We start from the raw sequence: 12,879 nt of genomic DNA, 5'->3' as shown, positions 1-12,879 counted from the left end.
CACGGGGCCCCAAGCGGCTGCTTAGTTCGCTTACGCCTTGGGCCGGCCCTGCCTGGAATCTCGTTAAGATAATACACTTGGAGGTGTGGACTACAGCTACTTTGACTGTTTAAAAACCCCTCAAACTTTTGGAGTTTGCTTTGCACAAGAAAAACACGCTTATGTGAGTTATAAAAAGAGCTTTCAGAGGAGCGACCGTCAATTGTTGCATTACATAAAGCTGGAAAGGGTAACAAAGTTATTTCAAAGACTTTAGAAATTCACCAGTCTACAGTTATGCAAACAATCTACAAATGGAGACGCTTTGCGACTGTTGCTACTCTACCAAGTGGGCGCCCAGTCAAAATGACACTAAGAGCACAACGAAGACTCATTAATAAGGAAAAGAAACAACCCCCAATGACAGCCAAAGATTTGAAGGCTTCATTGTAACTCAGTGGTGGAGCTAGACTTTTAAAATAGGGGTGGCAAGGTATTATTTTGGGGGGTCAATATACAAAGTGTTCAATTACACACAAAAAAATATTTTCACAAAATTTATATAGATTAAATTAAAGTTGCTTGTTTTCCAAAATGTACACAATTATAAATGTATTAATTATACAGCAAAAATAGAACAACTGGGACTGGGATCTGTTTGGCCCTGATCTGCACCTGACTTTTGCTTCTTTAGAAAGAAGTTGGTTATATCGCTTTTTCTCTTCATTCTGCTGTCCCTATACAAAGGATAACTTGGTTACACACCTCATGAAGAAACCAAAATTTGGAACAATTTGCTTGTTATTATTAAGTACACCGTTACTAATAATACAAATACTAAAGTAATACATTACGACAAAATCTGAGTATATTGAGGTCTAGCCTATTTGACAACACATGGAAAATTGCGAGAGGCGGGAACGAGTTTCCGTAAACTTTAACGTAATGATGTAAATAGACTTCTGTCCCTCACATAAAGCTATGGAATGGCTTCAGATGACTTTGCGAAATTATAATCCAACCCTCTCAGACCCAAGTCACCCAAACTGACGTGAAAAAGCGTGAGGCGCCGAAAAGCGCGCTGTTTACATCCCTGTACTATCTCCACTGTGGTTTTATTAAAGGAATATTCCATTTTCTTAAAAGAAAAATCCAGATAATTTACTCACCACCATGTCATCCAAAATGTTGATGTCTTTCTTTGTTCAGTCCAGAAGAAATTATGTTTTTTGAGAAAGGATTTTTCTCATTTTAATGGACTTTAATGGACACCACCACTTAATACTTAACTCAACACTTAACAGTTTTTTTCAACGGAGTTTCAAAGGACTATAAACGATCCCAAACGAGGCATAAGGGTCTTATCTAGCGAAACGATTATCATTTTTGACAATAAAAATAACAAATATACACTTTTAAACCACAACTTTTCGTCTAGGTCCAGTCCAGTGGGACCTAACGTAAATGCGTGGTGACGTAGGGAGGTCACGTGTTACATATATAAAACGCACATTTGCGGACCATTGTAAACAATAAACTGACACAAAGACATTAATTAGTAACAGTTGACATACAACAACGTAGGAACGGTCCTCTTTATCCACACTTGTAAACACTGTGGCGGAGTTTCGCGTTCATCCTTTGTGACCTCTTGACGTGATGACGTATTGCGTGAGGTCACGCTGACGCTTTCAGGACCGGATCTAGACGAGAAATTGTGGTTTAAAAGTGTTTATTTGTTATTTTTATTGTGAAAATGACAATCGTTTTGCTAGATAAGACCCTTGTGCCTCGTTTGGGATCGTTTGTAGTCCTTTGAGACTCTGTTGAAAGAAAACTGTTAAGTGTTGAGTTAAGTATTAAGTGGTGGTGTCCATTAAAGTCCATTAAAATGAGAAAAATCCTGCAATGTTTTCCTCAAAAAACATAATTTCTTCTGGACTGAACAAAGAAAGATATCAACATTTTGGATGACATGGTGGTGAGTAAATTATCTGGATTTTTCTTTTAAGAAAATGGAATATTCCTTTAAGTTCAATATGCTGCATTACACGTGCCAATATGAATAAGCCTACCTAATGTCTCTGATTGTTGCTGAACATTTGCTAACGACATTTTTTTATTATTGTTTTAAGCATCTTCACGTTGGCGTGACAGGATCAGTTTCACAAGACTAGTAATGCTCATTGAAGTTTATGCTAAGCACTACAGTGCAACGTCTCCCTTACTTCCTGTAAAAACAGTACTTTGTTTAATTTAATACCAATAAAAGCCGCACATACCAGCAAAACGCTTTTCATCGATCCTGTGTGTGCTGCCGCGTTATGTTTTTGAGCACGAAGGAAATGCGTGTCAGCTTAACCAATAGGCTTGTTCAACTTCATGCGGCGCCGCAAGAACCGACAGCCGGATTACGTCAAAGTACCTGCGATTCGCGAAATCATACGGAGGAGTTTGCTTTTAAATCGCTCTCGCGGAACTTTGACGTGATCCGGCTGTCGGTTCTTGCGGATACATTCACGTCCGCTGGGAGATTTGAGAAATGTTCGTAAAAATCAAACTGTGTAATGTTTTCAGCGGGGTGGCAACAGGGGTGGCAAGGACTTCTTCCTCAACTAGCCATCTGGCTCCGCCACTGTTGGAACTTGCTAACATCTCTGTTCATGAGTGTACAATATGTAAAACACTGAACAAGCAGGGTATCCACAGCAGGACATCACGAAGGAAGCCACTGCTTACTAAAAAGAACATTGCTGCACGCCTGAAGTTTGCAAAAGAAGTATTGGCAAAATGTTTTTTGGACTGATTGTGGACTAAGATTGAACTAATTGGAAAAACACAGCATTACATCTGGTGTAGAAAGGGCACGGCATATCATCATGAATACACAATCCCAACTGTAACGTATGGTGGAGGAAACATCTTGATTTGGGCCTGCTTTGCTGCTTCAGGGCCTAGCCAGCTTACAATCATTGAGGGAAAGATGAATTCCCAAGTATATCAGACAATTCTTCAGGATAATGTGAGATTGTCTGTACGTCAGCTAAACTATGTAGAAGGTGGGTGATGCAACAGGACAACCACTCAAAACACAGGAGCAAGTCCACAACAGAATGGCTTCAGAAAAACTAAATCTGCCTTTCAGGGTGGCCAGAGCCCAGACCACAACCCAATAGAGATGCTATGGATTGACTTGAAGAGGGCCATACACATGAGACGTCCAAATAATATGACAGTTCTGCCAGGAAGAATGGGCTAAAATTCTTCCTCAACGATGTGCAGGTCTGATCCACAGCTACAGGAAGCGCCTGGTCGAGGTTATTGCTGCCAAGGGGGGTCAGCTAGTTATTAATTCTAAGGGTTCACTTACTTTTTCCACTGCCTTTGAATGTTGAATGAGTGTGTTCAATAAAGACATGAAAGATCAGAATTTTTGTGTAATTATTTTTAGACACATCATGTTTGTTAATACTCTTGACTTCAGAAGATCAGATCACATTTTATGACAAATTTATTCAGAAAACATCACCTTTTGGAATTCATGAAATTCGAACAGGTTCACATACTTTTTCTTTTTTCTACTGCACCATAGACTGACTGCTGATTTTCCTCCCTGAACAGTTTGTGTGTGTGTGTGGTTGTGTGTGTGTTTGTGTGTATTCTCATGCATATACTACATTTGTTTTTGAATAATGACTTCTATTGTGCAGTGCATGCAACACTAATACATCACGTTTATTAAAGTTTACAGTCGATCCATCTATAAGAGTGAAACACACTGAGGGTCTGTTCATGCAAATCTCACACTGTTATATCTGCACTGTTATACATTTATTTGACAGAAAACACAAGAAAACTAATTCACTTCACTAATAGAAAATAAAAACGATTCTCTGTGTAACACTTACAAAACACACTTTATTCCAGACATCCTCATAAACAACTTGATTCTCTACAAAAAAATAAACTACAATTCATCGGCTACAAATGTAACTAAAGTCGGTTGCCACATCAATGCTTACAAACATCTGAAAAAGCTGTCCCATTGATAATGCATATCAAACACAATCATACTGTGATGGTCTAGCATTTATCTGTGTACTGTAAAGTATAATGTACGCTCATCTGCTGCTTTATATACTCTACACAGGCGCACACACACAGGCCTTGACTCCAGGACAGAGATGACATGCACATCTAGAGTAATTTATCATGCGCTCTCTGCATTTAACCTGTATCTCTCTCTCTCTCTCTCTCTCTCTCTCTCTCTCTCTCTCTCTCTCTCTCTCAACCTGCTGACTTTCAATATTCAATTGTATATGTGCTGTTGTTCATCATACACAAACACATGCAGTATAATCTCACATACTCATACAGCTGTAAACTTTTATCTGCAGAGAAACACCTTACAGTACAGTTGATATTGTTCTACTTTAGTTGCATCTATAAAGGTTTAAGCGTTCAATTGTTGCCGTATGTGTTGGATGTTGCATGTTTCTTTAAAGTTTTAAACATATAAGGTGTGTTACATAATGTGTGAATATGGAGAGATGTGATTGGCTGCAGACGTACTGTGACCTCATCTTAACCATGACAAATCCTTTTATCTTTGTCTTGTACCATGTAGTTCTGTCTTTGATCTGTAAAAATCCATTCTCAGTTTAAACTCCGTGTCTAGAGAGAAAAGATAGATGAAATGAGGTCACAGATTATGCAAATCACACCCCACCCACATACACAGACACCACCATCTCATTTAGCATTACAGAAACACAGAGATAATCCAATCTGATTAAGAATAGAATATGCAAATCTGAAACTGAGAAACTTAAACTGAGATAATTAAATGTAGAAGAAAACAATCTGAGACTTCAATTTACAAGACTGAATGAAACGTTTTAAAGCTTCAAATAGTATATCTCTGTGACATATATTAAAGGTTAGCTAAAGAACAGCATCAGGAAAATATTTGTACTGTATGAAAATCCGATCAGATCTTTGATGTTCTGCGGATTGTCTCAGACTTTGCGAGATATAACTTCAGATGAGATCTTTGTATCAGCATTACACCGCCTTTCTAACAGAAAAAATATCATAGTTTTGTTAAATCTGGGACAGTGTGTGTTATACAGTGTGAGAGATGAATCCTGTGGTCTTACAGTGGGATGATAATATGGGCTTTCTGTATTTTTGCCTCCTATCAATATGAGCACAGAAAGTTTTAAAGAGCACCTAAAAACAATGTTATTTTGTGTATTTGGTATAATACAATGTGTTCATGTGGTTTATGGTTTAAAAAACACATAGTTTTTCACATACCAGATTTCACTCTCTTCCTAAAACGTGGGGAATTGAAAAGCTTTGTGTCCCTGATTGGCCAGCTAATCTGTACTTTGTGTTTGGCCTGAATACCTCTGACCAGTGGCGTAGCATCTGGGCATGCAGGGTATGCACGTGCAAATGGGCCCGGGCCACTAGGGGGCCCGCCCCAGCTTTTAATAAAAAAAAAATTTCAATTTAATTTTTATTTGTGTCCGCAATAAATATATTTTTGTATGCATATCATGTGTAGTGATGACTTATTTCTATGTAATTTCTCATTTTTCCGCAATTTCTTGTTTGCGTTTATATTTTTTTTGCACTCCGCGGCTGCCGTAGACTACTACGCCATCATTTTTTTACATGACGCATTGCCGCGCCAAAAAAAACCCGAAAACAGTGTGAAAGGTTATTATAATGGCTATCTACATGAACATTAAGGATGGACAAATATAAACATGAAAGTGGGGCCTTAAAGAGAAAAGAGAAGGTGGAGAAGTTAGTCACGAGTCAAAAAGTACCCAAAACATTTCATTTTTCTTTATTTAAATCTACCTTTTAAAGTAAAAAAGGAAAGTAAAAATATTTGACTACCTTATTAAAAGTATATGTTGTTAACAGACCTGCACACCACAGTTAACAGTGCCAACGGGCAAGGTTGGGGGGGCTTTGGCTTAAGGGGGCCCGCAAATTTTTTTGCATATGGGCCCGGGACTGACTTGCTACGCCACAGCCTCTGACGTCAGCCGGAAATGTGATGCTCCTTACCATGTTTGAAAGATTCGGTCACAATGCAATGCTATCAGGAGTTAACTTACAGACTGCGGAAGCGGGAGGAATTATGATAATGTCCGTCTTGTCCATGTCAACCGGCCCAGGAAGTAAACTGTTGCCTACAATCCGTGTGTTTGTTGCAGGACCGCCGCTCCCATAACGCACATCACACGCGGTGCGTAGGGCAGCAAGTGCTGAGGGGGCACCAAAAATAATAGCCTAATGAAAAAAAAATATAATGCCGAATTAATTTCATTGGCATATAGAAATATTATGAGGCACTTTTTAGCCATGTATATGTAACAAAAACGGGGAACGAGATAATTTAATTGCTCTAGTCTAGAAAGTATATGGCCACTGGATAGTCTGCGCCGGTTGATCGCGTGGGCGCCTGACGAAGTTTGACAGACAGTAGGCAACTTTTATGGAAATGGCCCCAAAAAGACAGCAGGAGTCAGGATTTGAGAAAAGAAAGAACAAGAAACTACGATATGATGCCCGTGCATCAACTGCAGGTAAGTTTAATCATGATAAATGTGCATGTGCTGCTGCTAATCGTAATGCGCAATAATGCGAACTTGCTGACGTTATTGTTAACAAACTATGTTGTTTTAATTTATAATTTGAGATTTTACTCTAAAACATTACCTATGCATATGCATTTTACAAATAACTGACGCCAGCTAGCTGTTACTTTCTTTAATATCTTTCTTTAGATATTCAGCAGTTGTTTATGTTATTTTGACGTGACGGTGGTTAATACTTTCTCAGTTTAACGTTAGCAGTCGGCACAGTGCACATGGTAGGCTAACAATTCCTGTTAAATATATTATCAAAATAATCCAAATTAAATGTCACTTTGAATAAATTAATAATCAGCAGCAATAATTACAAACAAGAATAGCCAATCTTCTTAAATAAAAAAAAAAGATTTATAAGACTAAAAGTCACAACTTTACTTACTTTGTAAACACAGTAGGCTATGTATAACAGCTAAAACATCTAAAAAAATCTAATCTTATATAAAAGCATAATATAATAAGGTGCAATAATGCACAGAATTCAACAGTAATGTTTGCTTTATATCATTCATAATAACATTTTATATATTATTTTATTTTTCTATTTACTGAAGAAAAGTTTGCACTTTCCAATGTGTAGTGTGTGTTGGCTATTTTACATATGTTTACAGAGCAGTGAAGATTTTACTTTCTCTTTTTACTATTGTTAAGTTTTATAGGCTACTGTGATGCTGCTATTGTTTGGTATTGAGTTATATGTTTAGTAAAAAGTTAAACTGGCAAAAACAAACGTTTTTTTCTCAGGGTCCGGGTAGGGGGCATCATAAAGGAATTATGCTTAGGGCACCAAAATGGCTAGCAGCGGCACTGGTTTGTTGTATTCCAAGAAAAGAGATTTACGTTGGAGATGATAACTCACGACATCATTTACTTTAGGGTATGTACTTTTTGTATATGGTTAACATGTACTTACACACACTTACACACCAAAGGAAATGTAAAAACTGTGAATCGGACCATAGTTGCTCTTTAAGTCATTATCAGTGAGCGTCCTGTTATCACCATTATACACTATTTGTATTTACTACATGAGCTAAACACCTAGCAACCACCTCCATAACCATAGCAACCACATAGCAGCATCATTAAACCACCTGGAACAATTTAGATCAATTTAGATCAACACTCTGTCTAGCTGAGCCTTGTCTTGTGTTTTTTTACTATCATTGTTTAATTATATTACAACTGATTATTATTGATTTGTACTCCTTTCCTGATTTTTTGTAGCCTCTAATGATGTAGTACTCGAGACCGCATGCTTTCTGTGACTCGTCTCAGACTTCCATCAAAGACTTGGTCTTGACTCGGTCTCGGACCACAATGGGAGGAGTAGGACTCGTAATTTCATATAAAAAACAAAAAAAACACATAACAATAATAGTAGCACTTTATTTTACAGTACGTGTACTTACCTTGTACATATATGGTAAATAAGTAGTACTTACCGACAAATGTGTGGTACTTACTTTTAGGTATCTACATGGTAATTAACTGGTATAATTACTGTACTTACCAGTAGTACATACTTGGTAGTTATTTTAATTAACTTTAGATAAGTACTGGGTAATAACAGATACATACTTATAGTGTAAGTATACTGTAACTAACAAGAAACATTACTGTACTTACAAATAAATGTACAATTAAATTATTTAGTATTTACAGGCAAGTTAGGGTAATGACAGGGATTTATAGTGTAAATATATGAAAACTAATATCAAACACTTCTGTACTTACAAATTGTATATACACAATAAGTGTGTACTAGTGAATGTACCCAGTAGTTAACGCGTATGATAGTCAATGGTTGGGTTTCCCTGACAGTGACATAAGTACCACACATTTGTCGGTAAGTTCAACTTATTTACCATATAAGTACACGTACTGTAAAATAAAGTGCGACCACAACGGTAATAAAATGCAATGTTAACGGGCATTATTTGAAAATGACATCCCGTGCAATGCAAAGATACTGCCATCAGAGCCATTTATTTATCTTTTGAAAAATAAGCAGAAGATGATGCATGTGATAGGGATTTTTTTTATGATAGTAAAAGCATAGTCCATATTAAGACGTTAACACTGCTCCTCTAAACAATTCCCAATCTAGCTTAGTCTGTGGCCTAACTGAGGTGATATTAAATCATGAATATGAAAACTGACATGTTTTTATGGTCTTGGCCTCGACTCGGTCTCGACTCCTGAAGGACTCGTCTTAGAGTTGATTCCTCAAAGACTCGGTCTTGACTCGGAAAAGACTGTATTTGAAAACCAACGGACTCAGTCTCGACTCGGTCTCGACCCTTGAAAGACTCGGTCTTGACTCGGACTCGGCATAGGCGGTCTCGTCCCCATCACTAGCAGCCTCCATTATTATAACAATTGACAACAAATGTGCCACAATCCTAAAGCAGTAAGGAAAGAGGGAGAGAGAGCAAGAGAGAGAGAGAGAGAGAAAAGGCACAGATGCAGACAGACAGCTGGTCATTTGCAGGTGTTCCTTCAGTCAACAGTCATTTCACATCCTGACAAGTAATCAATCAACTATGGCTGTTGGATGCCCAGGATGAGACTCTGCCAGTGGACGGCCGTTACCATGGAAACCCCACAGACCAACATCCAACCATCACTGTCATATTCTCTCCATCATGTCTATGCTGAACCTATTCTCTATCTGTTTTACATAATATCAGGACTGAGGGGGGGGGAAGTATCTCACTGAGCACAGTCTGCTATCATTTATCACAGCAAACTCCAAAAATGACAACAAACCTCATAAGCTAAATTCATTTCACCCATAGCTTTGTGTGGCATACAGAAGAACTTTGCTGCTCTTTTAAAGTTCATTGTAGTTATCAGAACTCTTCACATTTTAACCATTGTGTTAGATTGCTTTGTCAGACAGCTCACATCATTATCTAAACCGTTTCCTCGCTGGAAAAAGCACAGCTCTCACTTCTGTTCAAGTCATGTCCAGGCGCTGTGCTCATTGATTTAAAATCACTCCTCTGGGATTGAACTTAATGATCATCAGGTATTTTTAGTGAACAGTGAACAGAACATCTCAGATCTTCTGACTTCAGTGTGTGTGTGTGTACATGGTAATTATCACGTTGTGGGGACCAATTGTCCCTAAAGAGATAGAAATATGGGGAGAGAGTGTCCCCATAAACGGAAAAGCTAAAAAAAAACATACTAAATGGTAGTTTTTCATAGATTAAAGACTGGCAACAGCTTTTTGTGACATTGGGGTTAGGGACTGGGGTAGGTTAGGGGAATAGAATATAACAGTTTGGACAGTATAAAATGCATTGCGTCTATGGAGATGTCCCTATAAACCACATACACTAACGTGTGTGTGTGTGTGTGTGTGTGTGTGTGTGTGTGTGTGTGTGTGTGTGTGTGTGTGTGTGAGTTATAAATGGAGGTGTGTGTTCCTGATGGATGTGTTTCTGTTGTGATGGCTGAGCTCATCTCCGGCTGTCTCTCTCTGAGTGTTCAGCCCGGTTGACAGCGGTAATGAGCTCACAACTCATCTGTTACTGTCCACGAGCACCGCAGCCCAATGGATGAGCTCCAGTTTGGTTCTGTTTGCCCAAAGACATGTGTGTTACATTACACACAACAACCCAAAGTGCTGCTGAAGACCAAACCACATAAACATACACACTTTACTTAAACTTACACGAATTTGAGAAGATTTATGGCTCCATCTAGTGGAACGAAAAGTTAATTACAAATGTGAAAGATTAACAATATTCATGCAATATTTAACAAAAGCTACAGATCTAATTTAAAGGTTAGTCAAGGCAATAATTACACAACAGACCATTTCAAAAGATGTAAACAACACTGGTTCAGAAGCACTTCCTGTTTCAGTTTTTTTTAACACTAGATAAATACAAATAATAGATAAAATACAACCAACAGAACACATAGAACTGAATCAAAAAGTCAAAGAAACATCTTACAGATAATGATATATGTAAAGTAAAATAAAAAACAGTCACAAACTGAAAGAAGAAGTGTTTCTGGACCAGTGTTGTTTACATCTTTTGAAATGGTCTATATAAATAAATAAATAGAAATACTACATTTAACTACATTATTTAATTATTACATCTATAAAAAGCCAAATGTGCTCATAAAGATAAGGCCAAAGTCATTTCTCAGGCATTAATGCAAACTCAAATTGCTTTATTGACATGACATACTTGGGTACATTTTGCCAAAGCATTGCACAACATAAAACATAACATGAATACATATATTTATACAAATGAATACTATAGTTTATGTGGATGTGTCACTCAGTCCCTCTGAGTCTGTGGTAGTTATAAATATAAAGTGCCACTAAAGCAGCACCTAAGATTTTTAATTTTTCATGTTTATCCTCCTGTATTTGACTGTACAGTGAATCTCTTAAAGATTTTTATTTATTACATTGGAGGAGAAAATGTTCTTCTGTCTCAACTTCTCCTGATGTACATTCATTACATATACGCTCTACTTTAGGTAACCAAGTCTACTTATGTCTATGACCAGCTGGTGGTCACTAAGTCTGTATTTAGTTAATAAACTTTTGTGTTTAGTCTCAGATAGCATTTGTGACGACTTTTAGCTTTTGTTCACAATCTACTGTAAAGAAACATATTCTAAAAGAAAATATAAAGAAATAAAAAAATGTGTTTCTTTGTTATGTCCGCTAGATGGCGTCGCTGCTTCATCATTCACTCGTGATACCCTGACAATAGCCGTGTTTGCACTATCGGGCTTCAAGCGGGCGTGCCAGTGCCTGCCGAGGCCTGTGGCGTTTGCATTGTCACTTCCGGGGCATGATCGTGCTTCACTGGTGCTTCGTTGGTGCTTAAGGCTCGGCTTTTCTGGCCCGCCGAAATCGTTGGGCCAGAGAGGGCTTCTCGGGGCTAGGGGAGTGGTAAAGGTCAAAGGCGGAGTTTATCTGAGTCTCTGGCAAGATGTGCATCCATCTGTCTGCAGATTTAAAACTTTAAAAATAACCGGGATCACCAGTAATTTACTGTTTCACGGAAGATGCCTGCTATGTTTGTACTTCGGACTGAAGAAAATGATCTGCATATGTAAAAAACAAACACGCGTTACAACGCCGAACTCGCCATGCTAAGGATCCGGCGCACACCGCTACCGGTTCGGGAGAAGTTTATAAAGTTTCGGGCACAGAACAAAGGGTTTAAAGTGCAACAGTGCTGAGAAATTAAAGATGTGTGTTGAATCATCATTTCATCGTCCATGTATTAAAGAAGCGATCGAGTCACGATGGTATCTACAGTCGGTGAGTTAACATGCTACATAACGTCTGCATACAAAACACTTAAAATACAAATACAAATGCTACATTACGTTTGCATACAAAACACTTAAAATACAAATAATGATTGCAGAAGTGTCTTACATGGGTGTTTGTTGTGTTTTTTGTGTTATAGTGTCATCTCTGTTGAATTTTTTTAGTCAGCCATTAGAAAAAGTAATCATGGTTTTATAATAGTCATAGCCATGCTTTCTGGTATTTTGGAGATTAATTAAACTGTTATATGAATGTAGCAAACTTTAAATGTCGGTATACTGTATGTGTATTTACAAACCCTTTATACAAAACGTCACATGTGCTGCTTTCTTTTGTGTCCGTTTTACAGAAAAATGCCAACGTAAAGCTTTCAGTTTGTCATCCAGGAGTTTTTATTTTGTATATGAGAGATGACACAGCAACAGATGCAAGAGCAGGAGATGAAACGAAGATGATGATGATGAGACGACAGGAGCCATGGATGTTGAAATCCGTCCGGAGGAGATGTCTTTAAATACACTGTTTGTGCACTGATATAAACTTCATATGTAAATAAAGTACCGCGTTATTATAACTACGACTGCTTGTCAGTTTATTGAAAATGATTGCTTAATAAGGATCACATCTGAAACACAGAAATGGTAAGATGCAACAAAATGGTAAATATAACCATCATTAACTTAACCACTGTAACATAGCTTTTTAAATACTTGTGTATATTCAGAGTTGATTCTTAACGAGTACATTTTCTAATGATTTCTCAAACCTTTTGATTTTTGAGATGCAAGTAAAGTGATTTTCAGACCTATTCAGCTATTCGAGGCAGTTCTTTATAGACAAAAGTATTTATTGATTGACACATTATTGAAATAGCTATTAGACAGTTACCTTGTGTTTCATGTG

General features: G+C 37.6%; 1 long non-coding RNA gene across 1 annotated transcript; it reads left to right on the top strand.

The window, feature by feature from the left end:
• Nucleotides 1-11,400: 11,400 nt before the first annotated feature.
• On the top strand, nucleotides 11,401-12,548 carry LOC141363527 (uncharacterized). Its single transcript, XR_012369024.1, has 2 exons — nucleotides 11,401-11,964; nucleotides 12,326-12,548. It is a non-coding gene; the product is annotated as an uncharacterized lncRNA (long non-coding RNA).
• Nucleotides 12,549-12,879: the final 331 nt, after the last annotated feature.

Source organism: Misgurnus anguillicaudatus, chromosome 1 (genome assembly GCF_027580225.2).
Source record: "Misgurnus anguillicaudatus chromosome 1, ASM2758022v2, whole genome shotgun sequence".
NCBI classification, from domain to species: Eukaryota; Metazoa; Chordata; class Actinopteri; order Cypriniformes; family Cobitidae; genus Misgurnus; species Misgurnus anguillicaudatus.
This window is presented reverse-complemented; position numbering and strand designations above follow the sequence as displayed.